The 13,958-nt window shown below is 50.0% G+C and overlaps 1 protein-coding gene, 2 non-coding genes and 1 pseudogene across 6 annotated transcripts in view; 1 reads left to right on the top strand and 3 right to left on the bottom strand.

Moving 5' to 3' along the window:
* Positions 1–1,067: 1,067 nt before the first annotated feature.
* On the bottom strand, positions 1,068–6,811 carry LOC131917094 (large ribosomal subunit protein eL32-like; annotated as a pseudogene).
* Positions 5,079–5,150, bottom strand: Trnaa-cgc (transfer RNA alanine (anticodon CGC)). The gene has a single exon. It is a non-coding gene; the product is annotated as a tRNA-Ala (tRNA).
* A 2,411-nt stretch (positions 6,812–9,222) lies between the features above and the next one.
* Positions 9,223–9,353, bottom strand: LOC131918146 (small nucleolar RNA SNORA33). Its single transcript, XR_009380886.1, has one exon. It is a non-coding gene; the product is annotated as a small nucleolar RNA SNORA33 (small nucleolar RNA).
* An 856-nt stretch (positions 9,354–10,209) lies between these two features.
* The window catches only part of Hdac5 (histone deacetylase 5), a 36,709-nt gene continuing 32,960 nt past the window's right edge, over positions 10,210–13,958 (top strand). For all 4 annotated transcript variants that reach the window (XR_009380736.1, XR_009380735.1, XM_059271867.1 and 1 more), the window contains exon 1: positions 10,210–10,361. The gene's annotated coding sequence lies outside the window, so the exon portion shown is untranslated. The remainder of the gene's footprint in view (positions 10,362–13,958) is intronic.

The following is a 13,958-nucleotide window of genomic DNA, read 5'->3' as shown; positions in this document are numbered from 1 at the left end:
ATCTTTGTGAGTTCGAGGCCAGCCTGGGCTACCAAGTGAGTTCCAGGAAAGGCACAAAGCTACACAGAGAAACCCTGTCTCGAAAAACCAAACCAAAACAAAACAAAACAAAAAAAAAAACAAACAAAAATCTCAGTAGATATTTATGAAAGAGTGCAGAATGAGAGAAGCATTGGACAAGTTTGTTTGCTTGATTGTTTTTTGAGGCAGCATTCTAAATAATAACCAAGCTAGCCTTCATTTTACCACTCTCCTGCCTCAGATTCCCAAGTTCTAAGATTACAATCATGGACAGCCACATCTGACTTTGGGCCAATATTTGTGTGTGAAAAGTCCCTGCTTCTCTATAGGCCCAGCATGGTGGCACATGCCTTTAATCCCAGTATTCAGGAGACAGAGGCAGGAGGATCTCTGTGAGTTTGAGGCCAGCCTGGTCTACATATCAAGCTCTATGACATACATCTAGAGACCATGTCTCACCCCACCCCTACCCCCATCCCTGCCAACACACACACACACACACACACACACACACACACACACACACACACACTAGCTCATACATCTCCCTGTCGGATGTTCAGGCCACTGGGTCTAATTTTTCCATTGTTTTATGAAGTCAAGATTCCAAAATCTCAGGGTGTAATCCTCTAATCAGCGAGGGGAAACTGAGGGAAGAAAGAGAGGGAAAGGGATTTGCTTGACCTTCTCTAGTCAGAGGTGACCTTTGTTGTGCAGGGGACATGCCATCTTGTTTCCAGAGGATGGCAAGTTCCTCAAGAAAAGGTACTGTTAGACCCTCTGCCTTCTCCCAGCAATCTTGGGGCACTCTGCCCTGAGACAATACTCTGTAAGAAACCACAGGCGATGTGAGGGACACACCTGCGTTGTTGAATTCATGTGGCTTGGACTCTTAAGCTGTTAGGAGGGACCCTAGATACTCCAGGAACTTCTTGGTCCCCGTTCCAGGTACCAGCAGGGGCTGTTTATTTTTAAACAGATTCCCAGTGTGTTGCGGGTGTCCTGGCGCTGGCTTCCCCAGGCGGGCAGCAGCGCTGTCGTTGTCATTACTGAGTCATGTAGCGACAGTGGCCTGCCCCCAGTCTCCAGATCAGTGAGGTAGGGGGCAGGAGGCCTGCGGAAGGACACAGGTGTCAAGAGCTAGGTAACGCTGTCAGCAAAGAGTGACTCAGGCATACGCCACTAGTCAGTCAGTCCTTCCTATTTTGTTGTTGGTTTTCAGTTACAGCTCCAGACTAGAGCTGGCAGGAAGAGCTAGAAACATCCTCAGACACCCACATCATCTATCCAACCATCACGGCCTCTCCTCCCTGCTTTATTTCTGAGTCTCACTCTTGAGTCCAGGCTGGCCTCAAACTCATGATCCGCCTGCCTCAGCTGGGACTATGCCCTTTTATAGACAAAGAGACTGAGGCCCAGCAGGCCCAGTAATTTACCCAAGACTCTGGTCAAGTATGACTGACTGTGTGTTGGGTGTGGGCCTTCACTCTGCCTCAAACCCAGAGGTGAGGGCCCTCGGGATGAGGAGGAAAGGGAAAGGCCTTGGGTTCCATCTTAGCACTATATAAATTTGGGCATAGTGATGCATTTCTGTAATCCCAGCACTCTGTGAGTAGAGGTCAGAGGATCAGAAGTTCGAGGTCATTTCTGGGACATATGAGATATATCTCTAGCACACGGGAGGAGTGGTCGGAAGAGTCATCTGGAAGCTCGTGGGCTAACTAGCCTGGAATACAGGGCAAAGTGTCAGAAGTGAGAGAGCTCCTGCTGCAAAAACAGGGTGAAAGGCAAAAACCAGTTCCCAGAAGTTGTCTTCTGATCATCAAACACGCACCGTGGCGAATACATACCCGCACTTACACGTGCATCATAGGCACACACACACACACACACACTCTAGCCTAACTTTTTCATCAAATGGATGGATGGATAGATAGACAGATGGTCCCATTCATATTCCATCGGTGGAGCACACCTTTAATCCCAGCACTCAGGAGGCAGAGGCAGGCAGATCTCTGTGAGTTCGAGGCTAGTTTGGTTTACTGAGTAAGTTCTAGTACAGCCAAGGCTACACAGAGAAACCTTGTCTCGTAAAGTCAAAAAAACAAAACAAAACAAACAACAACAACAAAAAAAAACAGAGAAGAAAAGAAAAGTGAGAGAAAAAAGGGAGAAAGGAAAAACTTCCTCACTCTTTTTTTTTTTTTTTTTTTTTTTTTTTTTGGTTTTTCGAGACAGGGTTTCTCTGTGTAGCTTTGGAGCCTCTCCTGGAACTCGCTTTGTAGACCAGGCTGGCCTCGAACTCACAGAGATCCGCCTGGCTCTGCCTCCCGAGTGCTGGGATTAAAGGCGTGCGCCACCACCGCCCGGCGACTTCCTCACTCTTGTATGACAGAACCAGAGCTTATTTTCCTGGGGAGATGCAACACACTAGTCTATTCATCCCAGACAGGAAACTTAAGACATATTTAAAGTACGGATATTACCCAAGTCCAACTTGGTAGGCCAATATATTACTTTTTTGTTTTGTTTTGTTTTGTTTTGTTTTTGTTTTTGTTTTCCGAGACAGGGTTTCTGTGTATAGTTTTGGTGCCTGTCCTGGATCTCGCTCTGTAGACCTCAAACTCAGAGAGATCCCCCTAGCTCTGCCTCCCGAGTGCTGGGATTAAAGGCGTGCGTCACCGCCACCCGGCAAGCCAATACGTTTTATTGGGGTCACTTACAGGAATATGGGTGAGGGGTCACTTACAGGAATATGGGTGAGGGGTCACTTACAGGAGCAGAAAAGGCTCAAAGAAAACCGCATCACCAAAGCCCACCCCAGCATGGGTGACAGTTCCCAAAGCTGGGAAAGAGAGCTCACTGCACAGCTTGTAGGCGGCTTAACAAGTTGGCAAATGTCCTCCCCAGGTGCCTCAGTTGCTCTAAATCCCAGTTGGGTTTGAGGCAGAGTGAAGGCCCGCACCCAGCACCCAGTCAGTCAGACTTGACCAGAGCCTTGGGTAAAGCTCTCCTCTGAGAGTCTTCTCGGCAGCTGGGCTCTGCTTGCTGGGGCAGGGAGGGGCCTACTGAATCTGGTCAGTTTCAGAGAGCTCTTGAAGCTCCTGTGCAGGATAGAATGTTTTGATCTCAGAGGAAACCATTACACAGTACTCACCTCCCCAAGAAAGAAATCAAGAGGGAGGGAGCAGGAAAGGCCTCTGAGGTCTGAAAGGACTCCTGCAGGTTAACACAGTGAGACCTATGCCAAACCTAGGCTTCCTGGGGGTGGTTTTTATTATACCCAGCAGCTCCTAGTCACGAATAACACTGCATCTGTCCTTTCCTTTTCAAACAGGGTCTCCTATAGCCCAGGCTCCCACACTCAGTATGTAGCCCAGAGGATGACCTTGGATTTCTGCTGTTCCTGCTCCCACTTCCCATGCTGAGGATCAGACCCAGGGCTTTGTGCGTATTAGGCAAACACGTCACCAACTGAGCCACATCCTGGCCCCTGACATAAACTTTCTTCCAGCTCCAGAGCTTATTGTAAATAGTCCTGGGACAAGACTGGCTTTAAGCAACCTGAGAGGAAGGTATGTCATAAATTTCAAAGCCTCTGATTGTGCTGGACATTGTCATATCTGCCAACATATCTAATTTTGTCCTTACTGAGTGTCCGGACTGAAAGAGACCTCAGAGAACAGAAGCCCAAGTCCTGTTTCCCAGATAAGGAGACGAAGACCCTGAGGGGAAGTTACTTCTAACTTCTATCTCAATGTGATTCAAAGGCCCTAGGCTCCCTTACCTCTCCGCCCTCTGGAATCCTGAGTGTGGATCTAAAGATTTTCTAAATTTATTTATTTTATGTGCATCGGGGTTTTGCCTGCACATACGTCTGTGTGAGGATGTCGGGTCCCCTGGAACTGCAGTCACAGACAGTTGTGAGTTGCTGTGTGGGAGCTGGGAGTTGAACCCAGGTCCTCTGGAAGAACAGTCAGTGCTCTTAACTGCTGAGCTATCTCTCCACATCTTTAGAGCCCTGGATCTAAAAAAATTTTTTAACCCGAGAAAAATTCTGGGTGAGAGTTTAAAGATGAGGCATATCGAAGCTGGTGCCCTATTTGTTTCCAAGTATTACCAACCTTACAGGCTATAGACCCAGGGCACCTGAGGTGTATGGAGAATGTGGGTGCTGTTAGCCTTCAGTTGGGGAGGAAGATGGCTTTACCTCCTGCCCTACGTCATGGCCAGAACATTTTCTTGACTCCCAGTAAGGAGAGTAGCAACTGGAGAGCCCCCAGCAGTGACACTTAACTGCTCCCCATCCTTCTCCCAGCCCCTGTCCAAAGTCCAGTTGTGCCACCACCTGTCAGGCTCTACGTTAAGTGTGTGACTTTCCACTGAGACATACTTCCTTCTACCAAGAAGCCAAATTCACCATGGGTTCCCACAATTGGAAGTGCCCCAGTCAGCTGCTGGATTCCATTTGCAGGCTCACTCCACCTGGGAAAACTGAGTGAGTGGTTAAAGAGATGCTCACTCAACTCCGGTTTCTATGGTGAATGGTCCCGGCAAGAGTTCCTGCCTACCCTGGGGGACTTATAACAGCATATGTGGATCTGTTTTCTGTAAGAACCAGAAAAGAAGCATTTCTGTCTCTGCAGAAAGGAACAGGCATGGAAGGGGTGCTGAGTTACTCAGCATTGACTTATCTGAGATGGGGAGCTCTGAAGGCTTGTCTTCAGTATGGTAAATTTAAAAAAAAAAAAACTTATTATTATTGTTATTATTTTTTTAGATGGGTTCTCACTATATAGACCAGGCTGGCCTTGAACTCACAGAGCTCTACCTGCCTCTGCCTCCAAAGTGCTGGGATTGAAGGTATGTGCAGCCACACTCATCTTAAATTCTTTTTTTCCCCCCCAGACAGGGTTTCTCTGTGTAGTTTTGCGCTTTTCCTGGAACTCACTTTGTAGACCAGGCTGGCCTCGAACTCACAGAGATCCATCCGCCTGCCTCTGCCTCCCGAGTGCTGGGATTAAAGGCGTGTGCCACCACTGCCCGGCAAAAACTTGTGGAGATGCAGGGGATCAAACCTGGGGCCTCATACATGCGAAGCATGTGCTCTACCACTGAGCTACATCCCCCCAGTGCACTGATCTTTTTTTTTTTTTCCGGAGCTGAGGACCGAACCCAGGGCCTTGTGCTTGCTAGGCAAGCACTCTACCACTGAGCTAAGTCCCCAACCCCTTAAATTCTTTTTAGACAGTTCCATGTATCACAGGCAGCTTTGAGCCTGCTGTGGGAGGCTGAGTTTGAACTTCTGACCCTCCTGTCATCGCCTCTCAAGTGCTAGGATTAGAGGTACACAGCATCATGCTGGCTATCTTTTTACTTTTTTTTTGAGCCGGGGCACTGAAGATTGAACCCAGGGCCTTGTATAAAATAAACACGTGTTCTGCCACTGAGCTTACCCCTTGACCTCCCATATGGCAGATTTGTGTGACTTCTGGGTCATATGGCTGCTGGGAGCCAGAGGTGGAGAGCTCTGCTTTCCCCCAGTCCTGGCTCCCTGTGTGTAGAGACCCGGGTTTGAATCTCAGCATTGCTTCTATGGACCTTCGGCTATTTGACCTCTGTAGCTGTGGTTCTTTCTTGTGTAGAATGAGATGTGACAGGCTAAGCTGTCCCTTGAGATTATGATTGGCCATCCTCTCTCGCACAAGGTCCTCACCCTGTACTGAGTATCAAGGATTGTGTGAGGTGAGAGAATGGATGCTAGAAAGGCAAACGGACGTAGGATCTTGTGCATGTCCCTTTCTCCAAACAGCCCATAATCAACTTAGGGAAGCCGAATGTAAGCAACTGAGAAATCCCAACCCTCTGCCACGAGACATCTTAAGGGTGCTGGAAAGATGGCTCTGTGGTTTAGAACACTGACTGCTCTTGCAGAGGATCTGGGTTCAATTCCTGGCACTCGCATGGTGCCTCACAACCATCTTTAGCTCCAGTTCTGAGAGGACCCTCTTTTGATCTCCAAGGGCACCAGCCATCCACGTGGTGCTTTTATATACATGCAGGAAAACATTCATATACATAAATAGAACAAAATAAATCTTAAAAAATTAAAAAGAGGTATCTTAAGGTTGCATACTAGCAAAAGCAGAGTGGTCATGACAGGGAACACCTTAGCCAGTTTAGCTACATGTGAGGAGAATGGGAGGGGGGTATACAATAAAATAACGTGGGTGTCTTAATAAGGATTACTTTGTTTGCTTGCTTTTCCTTCCTTCTTTCCTTCTTTCTTTCTTTCTTTCTTTCTTTCTTTCTTTCTTTCTTTCTTTTTTCTTCAGTTCTTGTAGTTTTATTTAAACACAAATAAAACATGCACGCAAGCCATCTACCATTCTCTTCGCCGAGTAGCCTGACATTGGGGTTGGTGACTCTCGTGGCCAGCTGTGCTGCTCTTTCTACGATGGCTTTTCGGTTCTTGGAGGAAACGTCGTGAGCAATCTCGGCACAGTACGATTTGTTGCACATCAGCCCCTCTTCCAGCTCCTTGACATTGTGGAAACTTCCGGAAGCCGCTAGGCAGCATGTGCTTGGTTTTCTTGTTGCTCCCGTAACCAGCGTTGGGCATTAGGATCTGGCCCTTGAATCTTCTCCGCACCCTGTTGTCGATACCTCTGGGTTTCCGCCAGTTTCGCTTCATTTTGACATATCGGTCTGACTGGTGCCGGATGAACTTCTTGGTCTTCTTTTTGTCGATCTTGGGCTTCACCAGAGGCCAGAGGGCAGCCATGATGCCACAAAAGAGATGTCTGCCACCTCGCAGGTAGCACCAAGGAAGTACTTGTTTTTGAAGACAGGGTTTTTCTTTGTAGCTTTGGCTATCCTGAAACTTGCTCTGTAGACCAGGCTGGCCTTGAACTCACAGAGATCTGCCTACCTCTGCCTCATGAGGGCTGGGATTAAAGGTGTGCCACCACTGCTGAAGTTATGATGAAACACCACGAAGAAAGCAACCTGGGAAGGAAAGGGTTTATTTGGCTTATGCTTCCACATCATTGTTCATCATTGAAGGAAGTCAGGACAGGAACTCAAACGGGGCAGGAACCTGGAGGCAGGAGCTGATGCAGAGACCTTGGAGGAGTGCTGGCTTGCTCTCCATGGCTTACTCAGTCAGCTCTCGTATAGAACCCAGGACTGCCAGCCCAAAGGTGGCACCATCTACAAGGGTCTGGGCCTTCCCCGATGGATCCCTGATTAAGAAAATGTCCTACAGGCTTGGCTACAGCTGATCTTACAGGAGCGTATTCTCAGTTGAGGCTTCTTCCTTTCCAATGACTCTAGCTTGTGTCAAGTTGACAATAATACCAGCCAGAGCAATGGTTTTGGGTTACAGGAAGAAGACTGGAGGATGCCTGACTCAAAGTGATGTGGGATGTCTGCATTGGAGTGACCTTTCTGCTCGGAGTCTATTGTCCAGTCTGAGGACACTATCTTGGGTTTTTTTTTTTTTATTGGCCATTCAGTTCTTTATTAGACCATCAGGTGTTTTAGACAGACACAGTATCACAGCTTCACAGAGTTAAACAAATGCAATATAAACAAAAGTAACACACCTTAAAATAATATTCTACAACAGAGAAAGAACAAAAGAAAAAAATGCTGCATTGTTACAGGGTTTTACATAATGTTGAATGCTTTCTATATTCTTGGAGGAGGTCTGGCTGGCTGTCATGGATTCTCCATGAAGTCTGGTTACTGGGTTGTAACTTGGCTTTTTTTTTTTTTTTTTTTTAAATGCCGAATGCCATTTATTGAAGGAGGGAGGAGGTCTTAAACACAGGTTTACAGCACAATGGGAGAACCCCGGAGGGCAGAAGTTCGCCATTGGTTTTTTCTTTTACCACTCATTCATCTCAGTCAACAGAGTTCATCAAGTCTCTCCAGCACCATTCTAGTAGATGTGCAGATTCTGTATTCAAAACCCTTGTTCTTAGTGCTTGGAGGGTGTAGCTCAGTAGCAGAACTTGTGCTTGGTATGTGTAAGGCCCTGGTTTGATACCTAGCATCCTCCCCACAAAGACTTCTAGTAGAGAAGAGGACAGATATTGAGTCAATAATTCTGCAAAGAGATACATGTTTACAAACTATTATCAGAGTCAGTGAAAGCATATATAACAAGGGGATCTAGTTTAATTAAAGACAAAGAACGGCCTCTTTCAGGAAGTAATATTTAATTGAACTCTGGCAGATGCATTGGAGGCAAAGAGAAGTGGGGAGGGGCATTCCAGAAATTGAAAATGGAAAAAAGTTCGTGCAAAGGCTGGGAAGAGCAAAGTACACATTCTTCAAGAACTGGAGAGAGAAAGGTACAGGGCTGGACTACAGATAGCTCAGCTTAGGCCGGGAGGCTGGGTGGGCAGGGAGGCTGGGTAGGCAGGGGTCATGCCATGCTCAAGCTTTGGGATGGTATTTTTCCAAAATCCAGAAGAGGACCAGCTGCAGCAAAGTCTCCTGGGTTTGTATTAAAAATGAAGATTTCTGGGCCTCTTTCCCACTCTGAACAACAAGCTTTGGGGGTGGGGTGGGGTTTGAGAATGAACATCTCTGAACAAGTTTCTCTGGCGAGTTGTTATACACATTCCTGGACGAGTGACAAGTTTTAGTGACAAAATCCGAATTGTTTTCAAAACTGTTCTTTAGTAGATTTGCATTCTAAATTGTCACTCTGACTTTTGGAGGAGGCTCAGAGGAAGGCAGGGAAGGAATTAGTTGCCAGGAGGCAGCTACAGTATCTCAGGTAAGATGTCATTTGGCTAAGAACAAGGTGTGAGGATGGAGATGGATGGCCGTGGGACATTCATGAGGTACTTTATAAGAAAAACCTTTACCGTTTACTACAAGGGTCCTCTTTTTTTTTTTTTTTCTTTTGGTTTTTCTCTGTGTAGCCCTGGCTGTCCTGGAACTTGCAGATATCCTCCTGCTTCTACCTCCCAAGAGCAGACTGCAGGCATTCACCAGCACCCTCTGCTTTAAAATGTGTATGTGAATGTGTGTGTGTGTGTGTAATAAATGAACATGTCAGTATAACCACATTGTTTTGTTTTTGATGCTGTGTATCGAACACAGGCCTCAGATGCTAAGCACATGTTCCACTTCTAAGCTATGCTCCAAGCTGCAGACCTATATAATAATAATTTTTTTTTGCAATATTGTAGCCATTTTTAGGGATCTTAAGGACAGTCACTTGTCCTTAAGGCTCATTACTTGACAACATTATTGCCAGCTCTTTCTAGATTTTTGAAGAAACATATTCAGATAAGCAGATTAACTGCTAGCTTTCTATGTAATTTTATATAATTAATTTCTGTATAATTTAGTTTCTGGATGATAGTTCACTGATGGATGTCCCCTAGCTTATTTGCAGATAGTTAGGTTTCCAACATTTCACATTACTATAAACAATCTCCGTCTACACTCATTTTGAAGTACAATATTTCCTGAGAATATATTTTTGCTAGGGGAATTGCTAGGTCATTGACAAAACTAAGTTTAATAACACAGTCTTGTGTCCCACTGATGTGTAGTAAGTCTGGCACCAAAGTTGAAGACCAGCAGTCTTTTAGGCTCTTGGTTTGATCCTTTGAAGGCCAGGGATAGTTACAGCCCACGCTGGCTTTCTCCAAAGAGTTCATCAAGGTGCAGCGTTGTGCCGGGTTAGGCCCGGTGGGTTAGAGACCTGTTCCAGCTAAGCTTCCAGCTTTACTGCCCCTGCAGGGTCTTCCACTTCCCAGGCGGCCCCTAGGATTCCACCCCGGATACCCTCCCCCTAGCACGGGAAGGGCGTGTTAGGGAACAGCTCAGGCGGGCAAAGATTGCACCATCCACTGTTTGAAAAGGAAGTCGAAAAAGCGCAGAGGACAGAATCGTAGATCCCACACATCCAGGCCCTGCAGCGGCCGCCGGGATCCGGGTTGCGCTCATGTCATTACTTGGCGCAGAGATCGGGTACCTCTCCGCCCCAGCCTAACCTAACCTTCGGCTGGGCATCGGCCCTTTAAGAAGCTGTCACGGTGGCGCTATGGGCCCCGCCCACCTGGGGGGAGGGCCAACTGGGAGGGGAGGGGTTCTCGGCTGAAGCCCGAAGGGGGGGGTCTGGGTCTATTTTTAGCTCGGGGTCGGGTCACGTGACGGGAGTGACGTCTCCGAATGTTGTTGTTGGTGGCGGCGGCGAGCGGAGCCGGAGGAGCAGCCGCAAAGATGGAGGAGCCGTCGAGGAGGCGCTGCCGCTGCTGCTGCCGCCGCTGCTGCCGCCGCCGCCCGCGAAGCCGGAGCTCGAGCCGCAGCGGGTGAGCGCGCCGCACCCGCCGGGACCCTCCCTCCCGCGGCTCCGGGACGCCCAGCGGCGCCCGGTCCTCCCGCCGTCGCTGCCCGCGGGCTCCTTGCGCCCCTGTCCTTCCTCCCGGCGCGCGCGCCGAGCCAGCCCGCACCCCCAGGGAGCGTCGCGGGGCCGGGGAGTGTCGCCTCTGGCTCGACGCGCGCGCCTCTCCCCACCCCTCCCTTGCAGGGCTCCTTCTCTGCAGGTAAGGGAGGGGCCGATCTTCCCGCACCCCGCGCCCCCAAATGGCCCGCAGACCAGCCGAGGATGTCTTGATTTGTCTCCTCCCTGGCGGCTCAGAATCCGTTGCAACAGCGATTTGAGCCTTGCACCTGGATTCTGGCAGACCCTCTTTTCACTGGACACCCCTTTCTTGTTACTCTGAGGTGAGGGACGCAGCTCACCCACAGGGCTTCTCCAAGTGACGAAGAACATACCCTTGATTTTATGTCCTTGACGTCCATGCAGGTGGAAGGGGACTGCGGGGCCCACCTTCTCTGTGCTATTATTCTCACCCCCTTGCCTGTGAGGCGTTACTGCGTTTATTACCCCACCCTCTTCTGTCTGACACCCTCGAGCTCGGGGTGGGGTGGGGGGGAAGCTGGGAGATGAATTGGTGATCTTCCTTGGCTAGGGTAAATCCTCCCCACCCCACCCTCGTGCCCAGTTTTCGCCTTGGGTTTGTTTCTCTTGGGGCAGGGGTTCTAATAGTGCCTTGTTAACTTGGGGGAGTCGGCTTCCCCACCCCACCCATCCCTGAGGCCCTCAGGAAGATGAGAACTGGCTGGGTGATAAGTAATTAATCTAGGAGCTGGGGGCGGGGAGTAGGGTGTGCTTCATTTCGGGGAGAAGGTGACCACTTGATGTCCCTGTGTTTGGCCTTCTGAGATGAGCTTTGTCCCTGAAGAGGAAGGGTAGCAGCTGCAGTTGCTTTTGGGGGGTGTGGAAGGGACTCAGCACACTGACAGTGACCACTGTGCTTCCAGGACCTGGAATTAGCTTTGGATCTGGGGGATGGCCATGGAGAGAAGGAGTTTAGGGTTCAGTGGGAGGGGAAGATAGAGCCAGATCTTAGGAACAAAAGGAACCAGGAGGTGGGAGATTGAGGACTTTGGGCCAGAAGACTCTGGCTAATCCTGTCACTGGGTCCTGTTGGCTCTCCACTTGGGTTCTAAGGGTGTAGGCAAGGAGGATCCTCAGACTCTTAAGCCCTGTACACTGGGAGCCAGGAGCCCATGCAGGCTGTTGAGATGGGTTTATGGATGAGCCATGTTGGGGGCTGGCTGCTCTTTCATTCCAGTCCTCCCTTTCCTTTCCCTCCTTAAACAACAAAGCTTGGGGAGAACTTGGTTCTCTTCCTCCTTCTTTCTTAAGTCTGCCCTTTCTCTCTTTCCTCTTACACTGGATCTGGACGAGGTCCTGTCAAAGCTGAGAGCCTGAATTAACTGAATTAAAGGAGCAGGCTCCTAGCCGCTCGCTCGTGGTGCACCAGGGGCCAGAGAGGTCCCAGATGCACGTTCCGTGGGGGCAGGCGTGTAGGAAGTCTTTGCTCTGGGCCAGTCCCTCCTCTTCCTCCGTGTCTCCTCCAAGGGGCATGTAATCTAGAGTGGGGGTAATGGTGTCACGTGCACCACCCATCCCAAGTAGCTGCAGAGATAAGAGCTTTGCTTCCCGTTTCTTAGGGGTGCTATCTTAGCAGTGTGCTGAGAGGTAGGGGGCCTGAGAATGGGGGTCATTGTTGTGTCTGTATGGCAGAGGAGGGGGATCAGCCTTAGGAGCTGGGGGTAATGCGGTTGGTGCCGAAGTACCAGCTGCTCTTTAATAATTAATTCTTCCTACTCACATCCCTTTGAGGAGGGATGTCTGGAACACGGCATCAGGCTCAGCCAGCCTGCTAGAGGACTCACTCTTGTTGGGGGGGTGGTGTGAGAAAGAGACAGTGGGGGGGTGGCAGTTCTTGGCACTTCGGAGCACTGTCGCTTGCTCATGAATGAAAACCTGATGCAGCCCCGGGAGGGGGCCCATTGTAGCTGACTTTGGCTAATTAACTTTCTCTCCCTTTCTTCTCCCCCTGGCCACCTCACCCCAGCCCCAGCCCCAGCCCTTTCTTGAATGGGAGCCCTGTCTGGTAGTGCTGGGGATGGGGTATCATCATTCTGTCTGAGGTTTTAGGGCAAACAGACCCTGTCTAATGCCCTCTGTCTCCACCTCCCCCACCCCCCCTCCCCACCCCCACCCCCTTTTTTTTTTCTTCTAGAAATAGCAGCCTCCTCCATCTGGCTTGTGCAGATGCCTGGAGCTGTGTCTGAGCAGACAAACAGAAATGGGCCGATTGCAAAAATGAATTTGTCAGCCTGGTGCCTTTTTTTTTTCCCTCCCCTGTTGCCTTCCCCCTTTGCCTAGTTTGGGGCCTGCGTGGCTTCCATCCTCCTGGTCTTCTGTTGGCTCAGCTTGCGGGGAGGCACGAGGCAGTGGAAGCTCTGGGAGGAGGCTGGGAACAGTTGTCTGCTGTGGCTGGAGCCAGGAGGAGCTGAGATGAGAAACTGCTGGTGCCTTTGGGTGGGATGTCTGGGCTTTGAGCTTTGCCAGACAGTGAGTGGGGGGACCAGGGAAGCCCATCTCGGATGCGAAGGATGTGGCTCAAATTGCCCAGCGGGCCCTGTTCTCTATGACGCAGGGTGTGGCCCCTGACCTGAGAGTGGCCCTGGGCCGGGAGCCCAAGATGTGGACCTGCCTCTCTCGGGCTCAGAGTTGGCATGTTGGGAGTGGGAGGCATGGTAATTCTGGAGGGGAATTTGCAAGGAGATGTTTGAGGGACAGGCTCTCTGTAGGAAGGCGTAGTGAACTTGTGGCCCTCAGGACAGGTCACCTTTTTGTGCGCGCTCTACCGCCCACCCTCCGCTAGAGTTTTTATTGCTAGTGGATGGAGTAGGACTGCCTCCCTGGGGTTTCTGTCTTTGCCTTAGCAGAGCTTGTAGGTGGAGCTTCTGCCCTTCCCCGCACCCTTCCTTGCCCCAGTACCTGGGCTGGAGGTAGAAGGTCGGGTCGGACCCTGAGGTAGTCTGGAAGAAGGAAGAGTTGACTCTCAGGGTGAGGGGAGCAGGGCCTTGTGGGTGCTGGAGTTGTACACTGGGCCGTCATCCATGCGGTGGGTCGTTCGTCAGCCACACAGCTCCTGGCCCCCAGCTACCTCCGTGACAGAGGCCTCCATGTAGCAGTAGCGGGCCATATCTCTGCTGAAGAGGCAGAGAGCTCAGGCTACCCTCTCTGTCTTGCCTGTCCTAGACAAGAAGCTAAGCCTGTCCCGATAGGGCTGTGAAGGCTCCGTTGTTTCCCAGGAAACCCTGCTGGTGATTCTTGTTCACTTGGAAGACCTATGAACTGGGTAGATGTCCTTTGCAGGTGGATAGGGCCCCTGGGTCCCAAACTGTGGGGCGCAATAGAACATAACTACACCCTGAGCCCACTGTGTGAGTTCAAAGAGCTGTTCCCTTCCACAGAGGTGCTAGGTGAGGATAGGGGGTTTAAGGGCTGAGCGTCACCAGTTTTGGACCCTTTGGGATCTATT

The sequence above is a fragment of the Peromyscus eremicus genome, chromosome 8a, assembly GCF_949786415.1.
Source record: "Peromyscus eremicus chromosome 8a, PerEre_H2_v1, whole genome shotgun sequence".
NCBI lineage: Eukaryota > Metazoa > Chordata > Mammalia > Rodentia > Cricetidae > Peromyscus > Peromyscus eremicus.
This window is presented reverse-complemented; position numbering and strand designations above follow the sequence as displayed.